Raw genomic sequence first — 20,414 nt, 5'->3', positions numbered from 1 at the left:
TGCTGCAAAAATAACTAGTGTGGTAAAGAAGAATTAAAGATGTTCTGGATTTATTTTTGTGGTTACTGCTTTAGTTTGAATAATTCCTTTTGAATGAAATTCCAACATATGAGCATGGTACGTAGTGTATCATATGGATGCTCCATGCTATTGTACCCTTACAGGTGAAAGAAGTATTTCATGTTGTACTTAGGTGTCGTAATTCCTCCTGAAGTACTTCAGGCCCATAAGACTGTTTTTGACTTTCTTAGCATAGCTTCCAGTGTGACATTTGAGACTGTGTTCATACAGTGTACAGAAACTTAGATATGAGATGCATAATACATTTCTGTATCTTTGTTTTTATGCTATTATCTGTATTTCCTCCTAGCATTTGTACTCCACTGTTGCAAGGAGAATATTTCCAGACATTTCCATATAGTACTGCTTTGTATGACTGCTGTCCCTGAGGCGGCGTTTGCATATATTCAGATTTTATGACATTGTCCCTTACCTCTTGAGCACTCATTTTCCATGAGTTGCTAATGTCTGTTTATAGATACTTCTGAACAAAAGCCAGAGTGATATAAACTTTATCTTCAGACATATACACAGCTTTGTTTAGAGGCAGGGTTTTTACAGAAGAAAAAGCATTTGGATTTCATCAAATGGAAATCATAAGTCACTGTGTTGGAGCTATGCTATCTGAACATCATTTGGGGACTATATTTTTTGCTGTCCAGTTTACTCTAGTGGGTCGTATTCTTTTGTGCTTCAACTCCTGTGGCTTATCAGGTTGCTTATACAAAAGCTTAAAGTGCCACAAATATCAGTTTTCAATTCTTCAGCTGGACCTTACTTCAGACAGGGAGAAAATACTTTCTTTTCACTTTTCTATTTACGTCTTTCATTTCCTTTTCTGAATGATTTTCTGACACCATTGGTAAACAATGTGCAGCAGCTTTGTTTGGTACCCTTACTAAGTGCTCAACAGAAAGAAGGAAGAGCATGTTTCTCTATGCCTGAAAGACAAAGCCCCATTCAACCTGGCCTTGGCATACTTCGGACTGCTTCTTGTAGCTGTGTTTTCTGTCTGTTTTCCTAAATGCTCTTTTGCCTTACATTTGAATGCTTGAGATCTGGCTTACTGGTTCCAAATCTGACTTCACAACAACAAATCCAATATTCAGCTTGTTATCTGTTATAGCTTGTACTGTATGACTACATAATCATTTTCTGGTGATTTTTCAAACAACATCATATTCAGCAGTGAACAAACGTAGGTTACAGACAAACTGCTGTTTTGTGTTAGTTGGATTTTTTGTGGGTTTTTTTTTTTTTAATATTTTTTAAATTTTCTTACATTTTTATTTATCTGCTTGCACTGCTATTCATTGAAGCCACATGCTTAACCTCTGGTATACTGTTAATATCTGAAACATATAATAGTTTTAAGTCTTATAGTAGTGAAAGTTTTTGTAGTGAATGATCTATCATTCATATTTGTAATTCTTTCTTGTCATTCTCAAGGGACAGTGAGGATCAGAAATAAAGCTGTACCATGTCATAGAGAAGGTCAGCTGAGAATGGCCCTTGATTTCCTCACTTTTGCTTCTGTTGTTTATTCCCAGTGGGATCCTGCTGCTCCCCATTAGGCTATGGGGGTTTGACTTCTGTTATTAAAATACCATTTATATTATTCATTGTAGTTTGCTGATAAGGCAAAGGTTCCTTGCACAGTTGAGATATGTTGCAGATCTGTGGCTATTGCTGGAAACGTAATGTCGAAAAAGCTTTAATTTAGTGATGTACCAATCTGTACCTTCTCTTTGAAGCTTGAAAGACACCAATTGCTTTTATAAACTTGGCCTTCTGTTCAGTAGAACTGTAAGCTGAAAATAGAATAAATATTAGCTAATTGGATTAATTTAGCCAGTGGGAGTGACTACTTGCTTGTGATGCCTAGTGAAGAGTTACTATGATGTTTGGTGTTTTTTGTTCTGAACAAATGGAGACTTTGTGGACATCTGTTCACAAAAGCAGTATATACCACCCACAGTTGTGGAGGTTTGCCTCCATTCCTGAGCAGTCTGTTAGTAATTTTGCTAGGTATCTTGTATACTTTCACTCAGATGAGTTTTCCAGATTAAATTCAAAGAACTAGTTTACATAAAAGAGAAACTTAGATTATATATAAACATAAAAAAGTAAAACACATTGTCAGTGTATTTGCATAGAGTGTGCCTTCAGTTTTGTAGTTGTTCAATCTTAACAGTGTTATGTTTCTTTTCCACCGTATACTAGGTGCAGTTTTACTCTTTGTCTGAATGGGGAGATGCACAAATGTAAGTCTCGCACAACATCGTTGTCTCTAAACTGGAGTGACATGAATTTGATGGATAAAGAATTGGCTGGATGGTATGCAGACTTGCAGTCAACAGCTCAATGTCCAGCTGGAGATGGGTAATAAGTGGTGTCCCTCAGGGGATCAGTGTTGGGACCAATCCTCTTCAATATCTTTGTTGGTGACATGAACAGTGGGATTGATGCACCCTCAGCAAGTTTGCCAGTGGCACTAAGCTGCGTGGTTCAGCTGATATGCTGGAGAGAAAGAATGCCATCCAGAGGGACCTTGACACACTTGAGAGGTGGGCCAATGCCAACCTCATGAATTTCGACCAAGCCAAGTGCAAGTTCCTACACCTGGGTCAGGGCAATCCCAGACATGGCTACAGGTTGGGTGGAGAAGTGATGTAGAGCAGCCCTCAGAGAAGGACTTGAAGATGTTTGTCAATTCACAGGGAAGAGTTCTAGGTCCCGTGAGATACCACAAACTCTTAATATTCATATAACCATTAGCATTTGATGTTTCATTTGTGACAGTCTAAAACTGAAGAGTGAAATGATGATAGCACCTACATCTGATAGCAACAGCATACTTGGGAGAAAAAACCAAAATCCTGTAAAGTTTGACAGTCATAGCATTGGTAACATAAAATTTTTCATTTTTGCAGGTGCTTCTGAATTCTGGATTTCTAAATTAAAAAAAAAAATCCAGTATAAAACTGGCGCAGTGCTTGTATGTGTACTTCTGATCTTTCAAAAAAAAATCTGCTCATTTATCTAGCTCAAAATCTGTCCATTTCAACGTTTGGGAGGTTTTTTTTGAAGTAAGCACTTCCATTCAGTTGTGTAGCTCTAATGATATAACAGCCAGGTTTTCACCATGTAGATGAGACACAACTATACTGCTGTTTTACAATAATGACTGTTACAAATTCAAATGTAAGTTTACCACCTCTTTCAGAATATTCTTCAGTAATTTTGACTAAAAAGTTCCTTACAGAATCATTTAGGTTGTAAAAGACCTCTAAGGTATTTTTTTTTTATGGCCTTAATTTATGAATTGCTGTCTTTGTCTTTTCTTTTTTTTTTTTTTTTTTCCCTGAAGACTGTGGTGAAAGAAACAATAAAAAACCAACAATGCAAAAATTGACAAAAATACTTTTTTTTTGTCAATAATTTGATATCTTGTTTGCATTCTTGAGGTGGGGAAAATTCTGCGCGGTGAAAAAGCAATATCCTTCAAAATATGATTTAACACTTTTATGAAGGCTATGTTAGAAGCTTTTGATTTGGTTTAGGGTAATGTTTCTACCATACACAGTGAATGTAAGATTTAAGTTTCTTGAACTTTTGACAGAGTTTTTCCTGAGTCATTGTACTTTCATGAACATAGAAACAAATTTTATTGTTTGTAATTCAGAGAAAGTTAGCCTTTGAGCTTTTTCTGTTCTCAAGAAAAAAAAATTAAAAATCCTATTTCGGTAAGAAATCTATGCAAGAGAAAAAAATTCTTAACAAAGAAACCTGAAAAGGAGAGCTGTGTGACTTTCAGTTTTTAAAGGAAGATACACTTATGATTCTGGAGTAACACTGAAATACATGTACAGGTGACCTGAAAGTGATGCCATAGCAGTGCAAGTGCTATGATATCTAAAAAGTTTACGTATGCTTTCTGAACTTGCTAATGCAGTGGTTGCTAGTACTGAAAAAAACATATCATTAGCATCTAAATGTTAAGAAAGAAGGTTTTTGCAATAACTATGTTTGTTTTGGTTTTTGTTCCTTTTTTTTTTTTTTTTTTTTTTTTTTTTTAAATGAAAATGCTACAGAAAAGAGTTATAGAGAGCATGTTCTCTTGTCCAATGTAGATTTATTGGTTGGCCTGTTTCAGGCATTCAGATTCTGGTAGAAATTAATCCAGCATAAGTTTTTGCTCTTACTTTTAAGAGCTGCTTCTCTGTCCTGTAGATAATGACAGGTGACTGCAGTATCTGTGCAAATCCTGAAATAACCTTTCTTCTGCAAGGCACCACTGAATCCTTTAATTATACCAACTCTACCTTCAGAAATAACTGGCTATAGGTGATATAAAATAAACCCCAAGTGGTTCATAAGAATAGGCTTAGTTTTTAGTTGTATTGTGGAGATCTGAGTAACTGTCTGTCTAAATCTGTTTTCAAATATAGACTAACCTTACTGTTCAGTTTCAGTAGCAATTTCATAAGTTAGTATGGTGTATCGTGAAATAACTTCACTCAACCTATGTGTTTGTCCTTTTAATCAAGAAATTAACTTCTATATGTAGGAATGCAAGTAAGTAAATAAGTGCAGTTGTGTCAAGCTGTGAAAGTTTCTTTCTCCTCTTCCCAATTACCTGGTCTGTAGTGGCTGTTGCTATCATGCAGCTGTCAAGCATGCATGGAATAAATTCAGTGTAAAGCTAGCATCTGTTGTGGAGCCTCCTGCTGGCGCTTATGCAAGTCCCATTAGTCCAAGACCAGTGTCACCTAAGTGAGTGAAAGGCATGATCCTAGAATCACGGAATGGTTAGGGTTGGAAGTGACCTTAAAGTTCATCTAGTTCCAACCGCCTGCCATGGAGAGAGATACCTTCCACTAGACCAGGTTGCTCAAAGCCTCATCCAACCTGGCCTTGAGCACTCCCAGGGATGGGGCATTCACAACCTTGGGCAACATGTTCCAGTGCCTCACCACTCTCACAGTAAAGAACTTCTTCCTTGTATCCAATCTATATCTACCTTCTCTCAGTTTAACCCCGTTAAAACTTATGCTATCACTACTTGCTCAGTATATACAGTGAGAAACATTTAGGAATGTTGATAACACATTAGAATTTTTACACGGTCGTATGGAAGTATAGCATCAAGATGAGATCTGCATTTTAAGCCTATCACTAAAATAGATAGTAATGTGAAGGAGCTCATTCATTGAAATTATAAATAAAACCTGAGAGTAGTTACCAGTGACTGTCTGCTTTTGTCAACATGAAGACCAGACAGTTGCACAATCAAGATTACCTTAGGAGATTAATCATGAGCACATATTCTTAAATATATAAATATGTCTATTAAACAAGTGTTTGAAATAAAACTGTCACTTGAAGCTACAAAACTCTTTGCAATTACAACAGTCCAGCCAATGAGGATCTGATTTTAACTGTGAGATAGATATATATATATATATGCCTTTAATATTAAAGCATAGAAAAGAGCAAACACTTGAGAAGGTACAGACAGCAGATAGGTGAAATATCAAATGTCTGTTCTCAGAATAAATATTTTGTTTGGACTTTTACACACTGAACATACTTTTAGTAAACTTCTAAGTGTCCTCACCTTGCATTTTCTTCATAATAACTAAAAATGCTGACTGAGGTCCTATACATGCGTGGAGCAGAGTAACACCCAGATGGCAAAGGATTAATTAGGAATATGCTTAGACCATAAGGCTGTTCATGTTCATGCTGTCAAAGATGTCTAAATTTACTTTCAGAGAAATTTTGAACTTAAAACCTGAAAGGGGTGGATCAAAGGAAAGATACGAGACTTTCTGAAGCTCTGCATGTTTCCATAACTCCAAGAAAACATCGTTAGCAGATGCATCTTTTCCTTTTTCTGATTAGTTGTCTGACTCTCATAGAACTCTTCCTAAATTAAGTTTTGGAGAAGACTCAAAAATCTTTTCCTTCAAAATGGATCTTTTTTTTTCCTGCCTTCCTTGAAACCCCATTTTATTTATTAGTTTATGTAAGTATGTCTGCTCTAAATTGGCAACAAAAGGAAAAGTTTTCAGATTTATCATAGTTGTGAAGATTACTGGTTTGCTGTGAATCAATTCAATTTACTTGTGGAAATTATGAAGATTTGGAGGACTTAAATGACAATATAAGCTTATTTTTAAGAGTGGAAGGCTTTGCCAGTAGGAGAGTAGTATAAAAATAGAAACCTGTAAGAAAGAACAAAAAGATGTGGTTCTGTTCTGAACAGTAATATTATGAATAGCATTGTAGAGTTTGCACAGACAGATAAAAATACTTTTTGTAGAATTCCAGAATAAAACTTCCAATATTTAGAAAAGATTTTTTTTTTCCCTATTCCTTGTAATAGTGCTTGACCACTAGTAATGATTCTTCAGCCTGAAAGAAAGTGTCAACTTGTGATGGCACTTGAGAATTGAAGTAGAGTGGTATTACTCTTACGATTAAAATTAAGCGTGGGTTTAAAAACTGTAATAGGCCAGGGTCACATAACACAGTGCAACCAAGGATGTTCAGTTAAAAGAATATGAGCTCACTTGCCCTTCTGTTCACTTTTGCATTACAGACAAAACATATGAAAATCTGCTGTACTATCTCTGGGTCCATAAAACAAGCTCAATTTCCAAGTCACCACATGGATATATTGAGTAATATGAATCTTTGCAGGATAGCTGGCCACAGTTTTCCTCTACAAGGTTTAGTCTGTAAGGTGCTGCAATGATTACTAAAATGTAGTGAATTAAGTCTGTTTCATAACAGTGTAATACAGCATAGGTGTGGATGATTTTCTGGCAAAGAACGGCCACATACTCAGATCAGCAAGTGCCTACGTGGAGTTTGACATGAACCAAGGGACAACTAAAGGTGAAGGAGGATGGGAGTGAGGCGCTGGCAGTAACAAGCCCAGCAAGATAAGAAGGAGCTGGAATTTACTGAGTTGCTAAATTGAGGACTGTTGGAAAACTTTGAAGGTCAGGTTCTCACACCTGTGCTTAACCAATTATATGTTAGTTGTTAAGGGCCTCACAGATATGTATCCAATCACAATGGGCCAAGTTAGTGTAAATAACTTTAAGAAATAGTATATAAAAAGTTAATTTTCTATAATAAATGGCTTGGTCTGATCACATTGATCTCCGACTGAGTCCTTTCTGCGACACATAGGTACCTGCATTTTCCTGAGGGCAGATGCAGCTCACATGGCTTGTGCACAACTCCTACACATTAAGGTGCAGTTGCTAATGCAGTCACCTGATCAGACAGCAAAGTTGGTACACTCCAGGCCTTTGCTGTGGGAAAAAGTACTTCCATGTAACCTAAGGCACACTTTATTTCAGAAGTGAGTTATTTTTAATTTCTAAACAGCTTGCATGGATATCTTTTAAATATATGTAATCTGGAGATTTTCACTACAACTTGTGATTTTGCTGACTTGAAATTTAACTGTTTGCTTCTATGCATTATGGGTTTTTTTCTAGGAAGAAAGATAATTTCAATGATTCATGAACTCAAATCCAAGATCTTTAAATAGGCAGGAAAATTAAAAAGTTGAGAGTAACTGCAGATGTGTCTTCTGTCAGCAACTGACAAAACAGCAGTTATTTTAGAAAGCTGCATGGAGGAGGGGTGGAGGCTGAGTAACAGTAAGGATCCAGAAAATGTGTGATCCAAAACACAGCAGCATTTGTATATCTGTCATTCAGGAACTTTATAACTCTACCAAACTTGGATATGAGATCAAAACCAACTGGTAAGGTTGCCTACATTTTTTCTTTTAATAAAAGGAGAGTCAGTAAGATGTGTTGATGAGTCTTTCCTAACTGAAGTTATACAAAATCAGTTTTCATGTTTTTAGAAGTAAGACTGCCTTCTATAAAGAGCAATGTCTGCAAATTTTATTTGAACCAAAGGGCGATATTAGTCATAGTTATTTCTGCAGCATTTTGCATTTATGTAATAATGTATATACATTTATGTAGCAGATCTAGAACAGATGTGTTCTGGACTTTGCAGATGCTTTTCCCAAGGGCATTGTTTTGAGCATAATGAAATTTGAACATAAACTGGAGAAACAGAGACAGTGAATAATTACAGCTCTGTAAACCCCAGGTCAGTTGTTGCTTGTCTGCAGCATCATTTATAACCCGGTTATTATCATTATTAGAATAGACCAGAATTGTTATTAAAATACACATTCATCACACAATCTTCACAAACCTCACTTTCATCAATAAGAATTCCCCATCCGAAGTCAAAATAATGCCATTACACCGCTGACAAAGGTGGACATTTTACAGGCACTCCATCCTCAGCTTTTCACCACAATTCATAGAATCATAGAATAGTTAGGGTTGGAAAGGACCTTAAGATCATCTAGTTCCAACCCCCCTGCCATGAGCAGGGACACCTCACACTAAACCATGCCACCCAAGGCTTTGTCCAACCTGGCCTGGAATACCGCCAAGGATGGAGCATTCACAACCTCTCTGGGCAACCCATTCCAGTGCCTCACCACTCTCACAGTAAAGAATTTCTTCCTTATATCCAATCTAAACTTCCCCTGTTAAAGTTTGAACCCATTACCCCTTGTCCTGTCACTACAGTCCCTAATGAAGGGTCCATCCCCAGCATCCGTATAGCTGCCCTTCAGATACTGGAAGGCTGCCATGAGGTCTCCATGCAGCCTTCTCTTTTCTCCAGGCTGAACAGCCCCAACTTTCTCAGTCTGTCTTCATACGAGAGGTGCTCCAGTCCCCTGATCATCCTCGTGGCAGTCCTTTGCACTTGTTCCAACAGTTCCATGCCCTTTTTATGTTGAGGATACCAGAACTGTACACAATACTCCAAGTGAGGTCTCACGAGAGTAGAGTAGAGGGGCAAGATCACCTCCTTCGACCTGCTGGTTACACTCCTTTTGATGCAGCCCAGGATACGGTTGGTTTTCTGGGCTGCGAGCACACACTGCTAGATGATGTTCATTTTCTCATTGACCAACACCCCCAAGTCCTTCTCCGCAGGGCAAATTACAATTACAACAAAAGCTGTAAAAATTATCACCAGTTTCTTGTTGCAAACCAACTCTGGAAAATATTTTCCTTGCTACTTAGTGAAGTGCATCAGGGCACCTAATATGTTATTACCAACGTGTCTGATCTACTAGCGAAAAGACGTGTGGGCAGGGATGAATGATTCCCGCCTCAGGTCACGGGGGAAACCGTGACGTCAGGCAGCCCTCCCCCGGGGATTCTCCGGCGGAGTGGTGGCTCTGACCAAGGTGCTGAATGCGGGGAGAGGCGTCAGCCCCGTGCCGGCAAGCGGGACCAACGTGAATGAGGCCTGAAGGACGAGGGACGCTTCTGCTGAACCAGAACAGTCACAGGTGTCGCTAGAGGAAAACAAACTGGGGGGAGCTGGAGATTGTAAATAGTAGAAGAAAAGGAGAAAGCACAAAGAATTACAGCTAGTCAGCTTCTAAGACAGTCTGGCCTTGTGCTTGCTTTCAAGAGGGAGAGCACTTTTGCTACAGTGTGCTCAAGTTAAATAGTAAAATAGCATACCTGAGCACTTTTTTCCATGTCACCCTGGAAACATTTGAAGTCTTATATGCTGACCTGCTCTGTTTGTAAATCACAGGCAGTTTCCTTTTCCCCTTTGCGATATTGGTGAGTGGCGAATGCATATGATAAAGAACCCATTTTTCCCTTCAACAGAACAGAAATCCTTTCTACCAGTAGTATGATTTAAATAATCTGTTCTTAAAATGTGCAGAAGTGGCTGTATGATTTTCTCTGGCTTGGATACATTGAAATAAAGTTAAAATTTGCAAAATTTTGTTTAGTCTAAAGTTTAGCTCTAAATTTAGAAAAACAAAAGTTAGGCTCAAAGGTCAAAGGTTGGAGCATTCTTTTGTTATGATGAACCAGGGGAGTTTGGATAAGCTTTCAGAGAAGCATCAATATTTGCAAAGCTATGAGATTCCCTTAGAGGAAACCTCAGAGGAGTAGGTGGGGAGGTGATCACTGAACTAGAAAGTGCTTATTTTTTTTTTTTTCTTTTTGGAAAAATGTACATAATGCCTCCAAAAGGCAGAGAGAATTTCTGTGTTGTTTTATTTCTCTGCTTATAGCAGTAGTGAAGCTGGAGAGAGAATATAGCTGGGAAAAACCTAATCATTGTAGAACCTACAGGATTATTGGCATAAGGGAAAAAGTATGAAAAAATCAGAGTCTGAATAGGAAGAAACATTTGGAAGTGCAGACAGGAAAATGCTATTTTGAGGGATTTCTGTGGAACAAAGATGAAGTTTTCGGAATGTATGAACACACATGAATACTGGGAAATTATGCATCCTAGTAATTAATTTAACAACTTTATCTGTTTTCATACACCCTGCTACACCAAAAGAATAGAACAGATGAGTGTTGTTTATAGATTTCACTGTTTGGGTAGCTGGTGGGAGGTTTTGAGGGAGGAAGTTAACAAAAGCTAACTTCTGAAGCTCCAGATCCCTTCTCTTTTGGATTCAATAGCTGCACTATTAGCAGGAACGTAAAATAGTAATCTTGGTTGGGAATAATTGTCATATAGAATTTTTAGGTTTTATTTAGGAGTACTGTCTTGTTCAAAGCAGTCCTGGAGAAAAAGGAAACAAAAAAAAAACCCACAACAAACAAATCAAGATCATTGCTTTGTGGGAGAACAGTTGCACCCTGTTCTATAGATAAACAATAATCCATTGACTTAAATGGGATCACATATTCCCTAAAAATTGCAACCAAAAGGTGATGAAAGGAGTCCATTATTTCATGAAGAGGATTAGAATAGCTAAGACCTGTCTATTCCCACTCGGTCCACCACAGGATCCTCCAAATCCACTCTTAATTTTTATACAGTGGTTCAATAAGAATGGTCTTTTATCTTTTACCTTTTTCTAAAATGTATTTTTTAATAATCTCTTCTACCAATGCAAACTCAGTTATTATTTCAGTGCTGAAAAACCAAAGATCTCACTCCTTACTCTGTGCATCACGTCCTGCCTTAATAGCTGACATTTTCTTATTTTGCCAACTGTTGGTCTTTTTTCCATTTTTTATCCATTACTCCTTTCACACCACATTCTCCCTATCCCTTAGGCTTATATTCTACATAACTTTTTAACTTTTTTCTATCCACTCATTCAGCTGTCACTTTTATCTTAGTTACTTTAGCTTTGTTTTTTGAACTTGACCATGCAGTTTTGCATTTCTTATTTCTACATAGAATGCTATTGTAATGGTTATAGAAAAAGACAAAAAAAAGGTGATCATGTCACTTTTTCATTTTGTCTGCTTTTGCTGGTTTATTTTTGCTTTTAAGAACCTTTGTTGCTCAATTTTATGTAGCAGAATGTCAGCTTATGCTTCTGATTGCCATGTGATGCCAAAATTCTTTGCCTGCTTCTTTGGCATCTAATCAGTTGCCCTGGGGTTTTCTATTTATAATTACATTATTAAAAAAAAAAAAAATATCTAACGTCATTTTCAGTTCTTTCTTGTGTGGTCAATTGCAAATTGCTGTTGCTCTGAGGCTGGCCTCCAGTCACTTTATTATTCCTCCTCATGAGCTCTTCCTTGTTTCATGGTCTTATTCACCTTCTTGTATATCTTAGTGTTTTGTGCTGAGTAGGTAATCAGTTCTTCTGGCATGTCAGTACAAAAGGCACAGACACTCAAAGCTGATAAAGAATAGAAATAGTAGAAAAAGTGTTTGCTATCGTACATTCCTCTGATTTTGGGTGATCTGATGTAGGTGGTATGCAAGCAACTTCATGTTGATCATTTCATGCTGATCCCATCTGTGGTGAGGTTCAGCAGCTTCACTGTTTATCACATCATTGCAGCATACCAAGTAAGCAAAGCTTCGCATGTTTTTGCGTGTTTTTACATATACAATGCTGAACATGCTAGATGGTATGCCAAGGTTCAACGAGAGCATTATGCTCTCACACCACTACACAGGAACATCCTCTTTTTAAGCAGTACATTCAAGTACTACTGTTGGAGTCAGTGCATACTAATGCCAAGGTATGTGCTGAGATTGCAGCAGTCACTCATGCTAATGCATGGGTCTCCACAACCAAGGCTTGTAGTTCAGCTCTGCCTAGATTCTGATTGACATCACTAGGTTCTCATTACAGTTTTTTCTACACATTGTCTGGGTGAATTCACCCCCTGTGGAGTAGGGACTGTCAGACTGTGTATATTCACTATGTATTCAAAAGCTTTTAACCATGACAGTGTAAGGCACTATGTATGTAGTAATACCAACACTCATTGCTTTTAGGGTTAGAATGTATGGAAACAAATTACCTGAGAAGACTTTAATTTGAGAAGCCCTCATGACAGTAAGTAATGATAAAGGGAGGACAAAATCACTTACCTCTAGAATTCATTGCAAAATTAAAGCTTTTTGCATCTTTGAGAAAAGGGATATCTAAGAGGGGATGCCAGATGAGAAGGCGCATTCCAGATTGTTTTCTCAGCTGTAGAATTCTTCCTTCTAACTTCACACACCATCTTGCATCTTAAATCCAGGGTCACCTGGAGTAGGCTTGAGGTTAAAGACAACTTTTTCACATGTTCTTCTTAACTCTTAAGCAAAATACAGCAAAGCATTCTTACACAAAAGGTAGCAATGTGACATGGCTTTGGAGCTCTTAGTCCACTGGAGTTCCTTACCTCCATTTTCACTCACAGCTAACATTCTCAAAGCACTTACTGAAATAAAATCTGCTGTCTTTCTCTAATGCTTATCTGATTACAAACATTGCTAATGTCCAAATGTTCAGTTTCATCTGGCAGCAGAAAATTCAGTTACTGTTTCCAGGTCAAATATACTGGCACTGCAAGATTAAAAGCACCTTATATTCAGAAATATATTTTTACACGTCAAACTTAAGTTCCATTTTGCCTTTTCCTAGTAGTAAAAATAGGAATATCATGCTAGAAGTGTGAAATCCTTCAAGTACCCATAGTATAAACAGTAAATGCTTCTTGCTTTTGCACATGCAACATGATGCAGAGAGGAAAACTCAAAGTGTTAACAGAGAAATTTAATCTTTAAAGTTGTTTATGTAACTCTAAACAAGTTATTTACAGCTCTTACGTGGCAGAATCTTTATTATCTAAATATCTGTGTATTAGGATCTAAGCAAAAACTTTTATTGGTAAGCTAGGGCAGCTGTTGAAAGAGGAGAAGTGTGTGATTAATACTAAGTTGAGGAAATACATTTATGCCCCTATGGGACTTAATGTATGACTGAAATATAGGTGAGTTCTGTTCTTTTTCAAGTATATTTTGCATCTCGGAGATCTTGCATTTGCTTCTACCTGAATGTTTATTTCATTCTGGCACATTGACAACTTGCAGTGTCAGTTGCTCTACTCTTGATTATTAGCATCTACCTATGCATTCAAATAATTTTCGTTCTTTCTAATCTCTCTGCTGAGACTTATCAACTGCTAGCTTGACACAACTATTCCTGATGCCAGCACTTATGTATTTGCATAATCCTGAAAAAAATACAAGGAGTGTTATGGGTTTGCAGTACAATACAAAGTATGTCTGATTTGTTTATTTCTTCATTGTTTTAATTGTGTCTGTTTGTTACTACCTTTGTGTTTGCACATCTAGCATAGATGAATCAGAAATAAAACAATAAAATGTCAGCTTTTTTCTCAGACAACATTACTGAATAAAAATACTCTTGAGGGCAAGTTAAGTTAAATCACATCCTGCTGGCATCATACCCTTGCCATTCTCATTTTTGTGACTATTTGATGACGTTATGTCAGTAAAAGTTACATTTTATAAAAAAGGAAGTTGAGTTTTGATTATTTTTTTTTTTCTATGATGGTTTTGCACACTGGCTTTTGTAAATTTTTCCATGCGGGCTACCATGGCAGTTTGGATTCTTGCAAAAAGATGTTGTTCACTGATTTTGAAACTGCAGAACTGATAATTAAATCCACGGCTCCCTGTATAGTCTGGTTTTCTGTTGCATAGAACTATCAAGTTTTCCTATGGATTCATCTCTTCTTTTCTAAATACTGCATTGCAATTATGTGATCTGATGCAATGTAGGTTGACACTTGGTAGACTTACATTTGTACATTTGTACATGAATTCATACAGTCTTAATCCTGGCCAGGACCATGTTTTCTGTGCCTTGAGTGATTGTTAAGCAGAATCTGTCTAATTGCCAATATATATATTAACTTTCTGCTATACATTTGTTTCATGTCATCTCGTTAAAAGATGTCAGCAAAAAATGTATTGTCAGATATACTTGTGATTAAAAAGTATAACTAGGTCTTTGAGAAAGCAAGAATAAGAAGATGTTTTGAACCTTTAAAAGGCTATGAGTGACATGAATCTGTGGAATATTGATGTTGACATCACACAAATGCATTTAGCATCTCAAAAAAAATCAGTTATATATTAATATATATATCATACATATTTTCTCTATTTATTGTCATTAGTCATTGATAGACATACAACCAAATATTGTCAAACTTCTTTATAAAACAAATTTAGAGTATTTTAAAGCTTTACTAGGTCGTTGGAGAGTACTTGCCTCACAGAACTGACAGCATGATATCAGTCCTATTCTCTTTAATTGAACCCAGTATTGCAGATGTGATTCAGATATTTCAGATATTCATGTATTTCAAATATTTCACCAGCGCTGAAAAGAGAGGATTTAACACCTTACTTGACCTGCTAGCAGTGCTTTTCCTAATGCAGCCCAGGCTGCCTGGCCCCCATGACAACAACTCTTATCCTCAAAGACTTAGGCTTTGCTTAAGTCTGGTAATATTCTTATTATTGATTTAGTAATTTTTTTGTTTGTTGTGATTTTTTTGATTGGTTGGTTTTGGTTTGGGGTTTTTTTGTCTGATTGTTTTTTTTTTTTAATGATGTTTATTTCTCACTCTTATTTGAAGCCGTTCCTCTGCGTTTAATCTACTGAACACCTGACTGAATCAGAATCCTCTACCTAGTTCTGTGTTATAGGAATGTGACATGCATCTTAACAGTGACTTTAATGCCGTTCTCAGCCAACAGCATTTTTTCACCCCCCAAATATCCAGGTATTTTCCTTTTGGCTACACAAATTGGAGGACCTGAACAGAATTCTGTAGGGTGTTCATAGTTTCCAATTGAAGTATTGCATGTGAAATGTAGCCAGAGAGTTTAGATGATGATATGCCTGTGGGACTCAGCATATCTGAACAGATTTATATTTTACATAAACATGTATTTAAAATTTATATCTGAGCATGTCTGTATTGTATGTTTTTTGCAAGCTCTATTAGCATTCAAGATGATTGTATAGAGGTTAGCTATGTGTGAGAAATATATGCTACAATTCCTTTTAGCAATAAGAAAGATTCACTGTGGTTTTAAGGTCAGAAAGCATCAACGTACTATTGAATCAATCTAACCACCTTTGTAGGATTGGTCATGGATTTTCACTAAGGCTTTCATATGTTTGGTGCAACAACATGTGATGGAACGATGGTGTGTCTCTTAGAAAGGTGAAAATAAATGGAAATAGAATGGAGTAGAGGAGAGGAATTTCTTTGAACTGAAAAATCTTAAATCAAGACAGGTTTTAATCAAGTTAGCTTAATGTATTGATGGGAATATCTTATGGTGCCTTTCATGGGTGTAATTATTTACGTGGCTTTTATATTGACACGTATAGTACAAATTCAAGAACAGTAATGTACAAAACGGTGTTTAAGAAGGACAACAGTCTTTGCCCAGGGAAACTCCCTGTCCACTGGAAAGGCAGAACCCACAGGCACATACATCAAGCAGACAGGTGTGGGTGTTTACAGGCCATGGGCTCTGAATACCACAGGTCATCTGGGATCTCTTTAATGCGTTTCGTGTGTGTATTCAGTTTCAGAAGTTCTGTGTTTATACTGGTCAGTGGTAGTCCTGCTCATATTTTCCTGTTGTGTTGCTTTTCTTTTGGTGTTTTATAACTTGATCACAAAAGACCAGGAAATTTGGAAATAACGTGTTTTGCTGCTTCTGTGAGATAGAAGGCAGCATGCACAACAAAGACAAAAGGCAGTAAGGTGATAGGCATTGGGAAGTATTTTGTGAAACAAATAAGTGTTAGGAGAAAGGAAGAACAGAAACGGTAGCATCAAACTAATTTTATCATAGAGCCATTGCCTGTGCTCAGTTGTCAGATTCAGAGTTTTGTTTTTTCCTTAGTCATAGTAGTATATTGACTTCTCTGAGCTCCTCTGGACTTAGCAGTTCAGAAGGAGAAGATGGAGAAGGGGGAAAAGGTCACAAACTTCAAGACACATACGGTGTCTCATTTGGCCAATGATTTAATGTTTAAATTCATTTGCAAAAGACCTCTGACATATTATTCAGCAGCTTCAATTCTAAGTTGGAAGTCTCTTGCAAGCCATTTTTATGTTACATATTATTTCTGAATGAGGAAATAAGGAACTCTTATTTCTAGAACTACTAATGTTAATAATTCTGTGCTTACAGTTAGCAGTTTTGTTTGGCTTTTCCACATTCTCTCCTGAAAAGCATTTGTGTAATTGGAGATTTAAGATTCTATCATATCCAGCTCTTCCCATAGCACCAAGATAGAAGTTTGCATTTCCACAGCTGAAATGTAGCACCCATTCCTTTCTAACTTCAGATACAAGACTAATTTCCAAACATGAAGCTCAGTCTTTTGTGCATCAGCTGTCAACTGGAGCATCTATATAATAAAAGAAGTACTAAAACATTTGTTCTGGAAAAAGCTTCCGGTGTCTTAGTCCAACACTCTACAATTTTTTGCAGTCTCATCTTATAATCCTTTTCATCTGTCAGTCATATTCCACTTTAAAATGGGTTCACCTTTTTGTGACATTGTTTCTGCTAGAAGCTCAGTCAAAACCTGATTCCTTTTGTGGTTAAATCTGCCTAATTTGTAACCTAAATGTAATTGGAGTCACAATATACACCTTGGATTTTGAACTTCCCTTTCTTACTCATGTGTAGAAACTGAAAATCTTTGATGATGGGGTGAATTGAACTTGCCTACATGCGAGGTGCCCTACCAAACTGCTCCATCACTCTCCCTCCTCAACAGGATATGGGGAAAAATAATTCCATGAAAAACTTGTAGGTTGAGATAAGGACAGGTAGATCACTTACCAGTTACTGTTAAAGGGCAAAACAGACTTGACTGGGGGCTGATAACCAAGCAGGATGGTAAGAAATAAGAACCTTCTAAAAATAGCACCCCACTCCCATCTTCTAAGGTTCAGTTCGAAGAGTTGTGGTCAGTTCATCACACATTGTCTCTGCAGCTCCTTCCCCCTCGCTTTCTTCACCTGCTCCAGTGTGGGGCTCCTCCCACAGGAGACTGTCCTCCACAAACTGTTTCAACGTAAGTTCTTCCCACAGGCTACAGTTCTTCATGAACTGCTCCAGCTTGGGTCCCTTCCATGTAAGGCAGTCCTTCAGGAACAGGCTGCTCCACTGTGGGTCCCTGTAGGGTCACAAGTCTTGCAGCAAACCTGCTCCGCTTTAGGATCCTCTCTCTACTGGGCCACTGATCCTGCTAGCTGGGGTCACAGCCTCTTTTAGGCATCTCCCTGCTCCAGCTTGGGGTCTTCCTTGGGCTGCAAGTGGATATCTGCTCTCCGTGGACCTTCATGAGCTGCAGGAGGCAGTCTGCCTTACCACGGGCTGCAGGAGAACCTCTGTTTCGGTGCATGGAGCACCACCACTCCCTCCTTCTTCACTTGACCTTGAGTTTTGATTTCTTCTAGTTTTGAAGAACCAGTCATGCTGATCAGAATAGTTTCTGGGCAGGTGTCTCTTCCTGAGAGACCAAGTTAAAAAAAATTAAAAATGCCTTCAGCAAAAGAAAAACAAACGAGAATGTCTCAGTTGCTTCTGTTTGGTTGATGGAAAAACAAGTGCATGCAGAAATGCTTAGAATTTCAAAAATATAAAAATGTATTGTTTATCCCATCAATAAAATATCTTGAAACTTTATTTGAAATATTAAATGCCTTTTGGCATACACACAATTAACAGTATGTGTAATAATTTGAGCCAAATTTTTAGTTTCTAAAAGCAAATAGTCACTATGGATATATTGAAAAAAATTGTGCAAAAAACCCTATTACTGAAATGAGTGAACCAAACATAACTGAAAGTATGCTTCTATTTCCGGTGAATGAGAGTTAATGCAAGGCATATATCTTAGGCAATAGTAGAGGTCAATTTCCTCTTTGTTAGGTAGCACTACTTAAAGGAAAGAGCCTGATAATAAATGGCAGCTTTCTGCCAGTGCCAAGAAATTTAATTTTGTTTGTTATTGACCTAGAAAAAGCTTCCAGAATGGCAGAGTGCATCAAAACAAAAGAAACGTTTCACCTTTGCCTGAAAATACAGCAGAACTCAGGCTTCTCCTGAGTTGCTGCAGTTTAAACCTCATCCCAGAAATCTTCCCAAGAAATGCAAGCAATCGAAATAAGGATTGTCTACTTTTAATGAATTTATTATGTTTGATACAGAGTTAATGATTCATACAAGTCACTGAATTAGAAGATTAAGTCTCCTTTCATTATTTTGGCTGCCTGACGGCATCTGAAAGAAATTATCATGATAAATTAAATACAGTTCAATAAAAGATAAGAGAGCCTCAAATGTATTTTGAAAAAAAGGTTATGTATTGTACTGGGATGCAAGTGATGCATAGGAAGGACAGTCATTTTTGTTACCCCTTCAGCATGATTAAATATAGGTATTAATTTTGGTGTCTCAGTATCTTTGTGGCTGAAGAACAATCAGAAACACATGCTTGGATTTAATGTAGAAATACAGAGTCAAATGCTGGATTCTCAGTTTTCTTTCAATCTACACAGTGCAGAGAAAAATGAAAAATGTATGCCACATCTCCTAAATCATGAACTTGTTGCTCACCATTTTCCAGTTGTTCTGCAAATTCGTGTCTTAAGTAGAGATGTGATGTGAGGCTGGGGAGTTCATCCGTCCGATTTTTTGTGGTGTTCTGCCAACCCACATAAGTCTATGTCCCTGATGGAATTTTCACCTAAAACCCCTGCCTGTCTGCCTAAGACATGCACCGATTTTGAAACATGATAGATAAAATGTTGGAGGGTCTAATCAGTTACCTAATTAGTGGTGAACAGTGTTAATTAAAAAATGTTTTCTCATTGTCTGGTTCACATCTGCTCTCAAATTATAAGAGAATGGTTGTTAGAGAAACCCTCTGAAATTATAGCTACTGTAATTCAAGTTAAATACCTTCTGTTGTTGTAATGAGCAAACCATGAATAAGATGATCGGGTATAATTGATTACCATATACAGCACTATTGCCTTTTTAAAATGGATCCTGACAGGACAGGGAAAACAGCTAACCTTTTTAGTCCTGATGATTTACTAGACAGAAACATACGTTGTCACTTATCATAAGGAATTTGGTAAGCAGTGAAAATGTGCACTGTACCAAATATTTTCTGTAGCCTTTTTCACAAAATTTAGTAAGAAAAACTTGTTAAAAGAATATTTGTTCCTAAAAGAAAGTGGTTTGAAAAAGTAAGGGCTGTTAAAAATACAACATATTTTCCTTCACCTTGCCTGTTGAGAGAAATGGGGATTTGACTTGTCTGTGAATTCAGTTAGAAAAAAATTTAGTGACTGGCAAGGTCTGTTCAGGTAACAAAGACTTATCGAAAAGCAGAGTATAAGAAAAAAATAATAGTCATGGTAGTATTTATTAGTTGGTCTGGTTAATAGCTTGTGAAATGATGTGTACACTGAAAGTATTTTAAAGAATTCTGATATTTTTCTTTTTATCTAGCTTGCTGAAAAGGGTATGTTGCTCAAGTACATAACTTTGTCTTGGAAGCACTCTTGGGACAACTAGAAATAAGAACGTAAAATAGATTGTTTTTCAGAAAAAAAAACAGATCATCCCCTTTTCCCAGAAAATGGTAACATGGAATTTATAAAAAACAAAAATATATATACGTAGTATAATAAAAACATAAGACATTAATTACATTGTATATATTTTCAAATTCTAATTTTCAATTGATTCTAAATTGTCATGCATGCTTGAGGAAGGGGAGAGCAATTTTAAAGGCTTCTGTGCAACAGGTTGTGACCTCTGTTAGTATCTTAACAGACTAATTTTATACATGCAGATCTGTTCTTCTGAAAATAGATGAGGTTTATCTAGATCTATTTCATGGTATTTAA

At 37.0% G+C, this 20,414-nt stretch overlaps 1 protein-coding gene across 1 annotated transcript in view; it reads left to right on the top strand.

The window, feature by feature from the left end:
* Window positions 1–20,414, top strand: part of CAMK4 (calcium/calmodulin dependent protein kinase IV) — a gene marked incomplete at its 3' end in the record, with an annotated part of 154,127 nt that overhangs the window by 23,582 nt on the left and 110,131 nt on the right. The gene's annotated exons all lie outside the window — the stretch shown is intronic.

This window comes from Psittacula echo (assembly GCF_963264785.1).
Source record: "Psittacula echo genome assembly, chromosome: Z".
Classification (NCBI taxonomy): Eukaryota; Metazoa; Chordata; class Aves; order Psittaciformes; family Psittacidae; genus Psittacula; species Psittacula echo.
The sequence above is the reverse complement of the archived record's forward strand: the minus strand, read 5'-3'. Positions and strand labels throughout refer to the sequence as shown.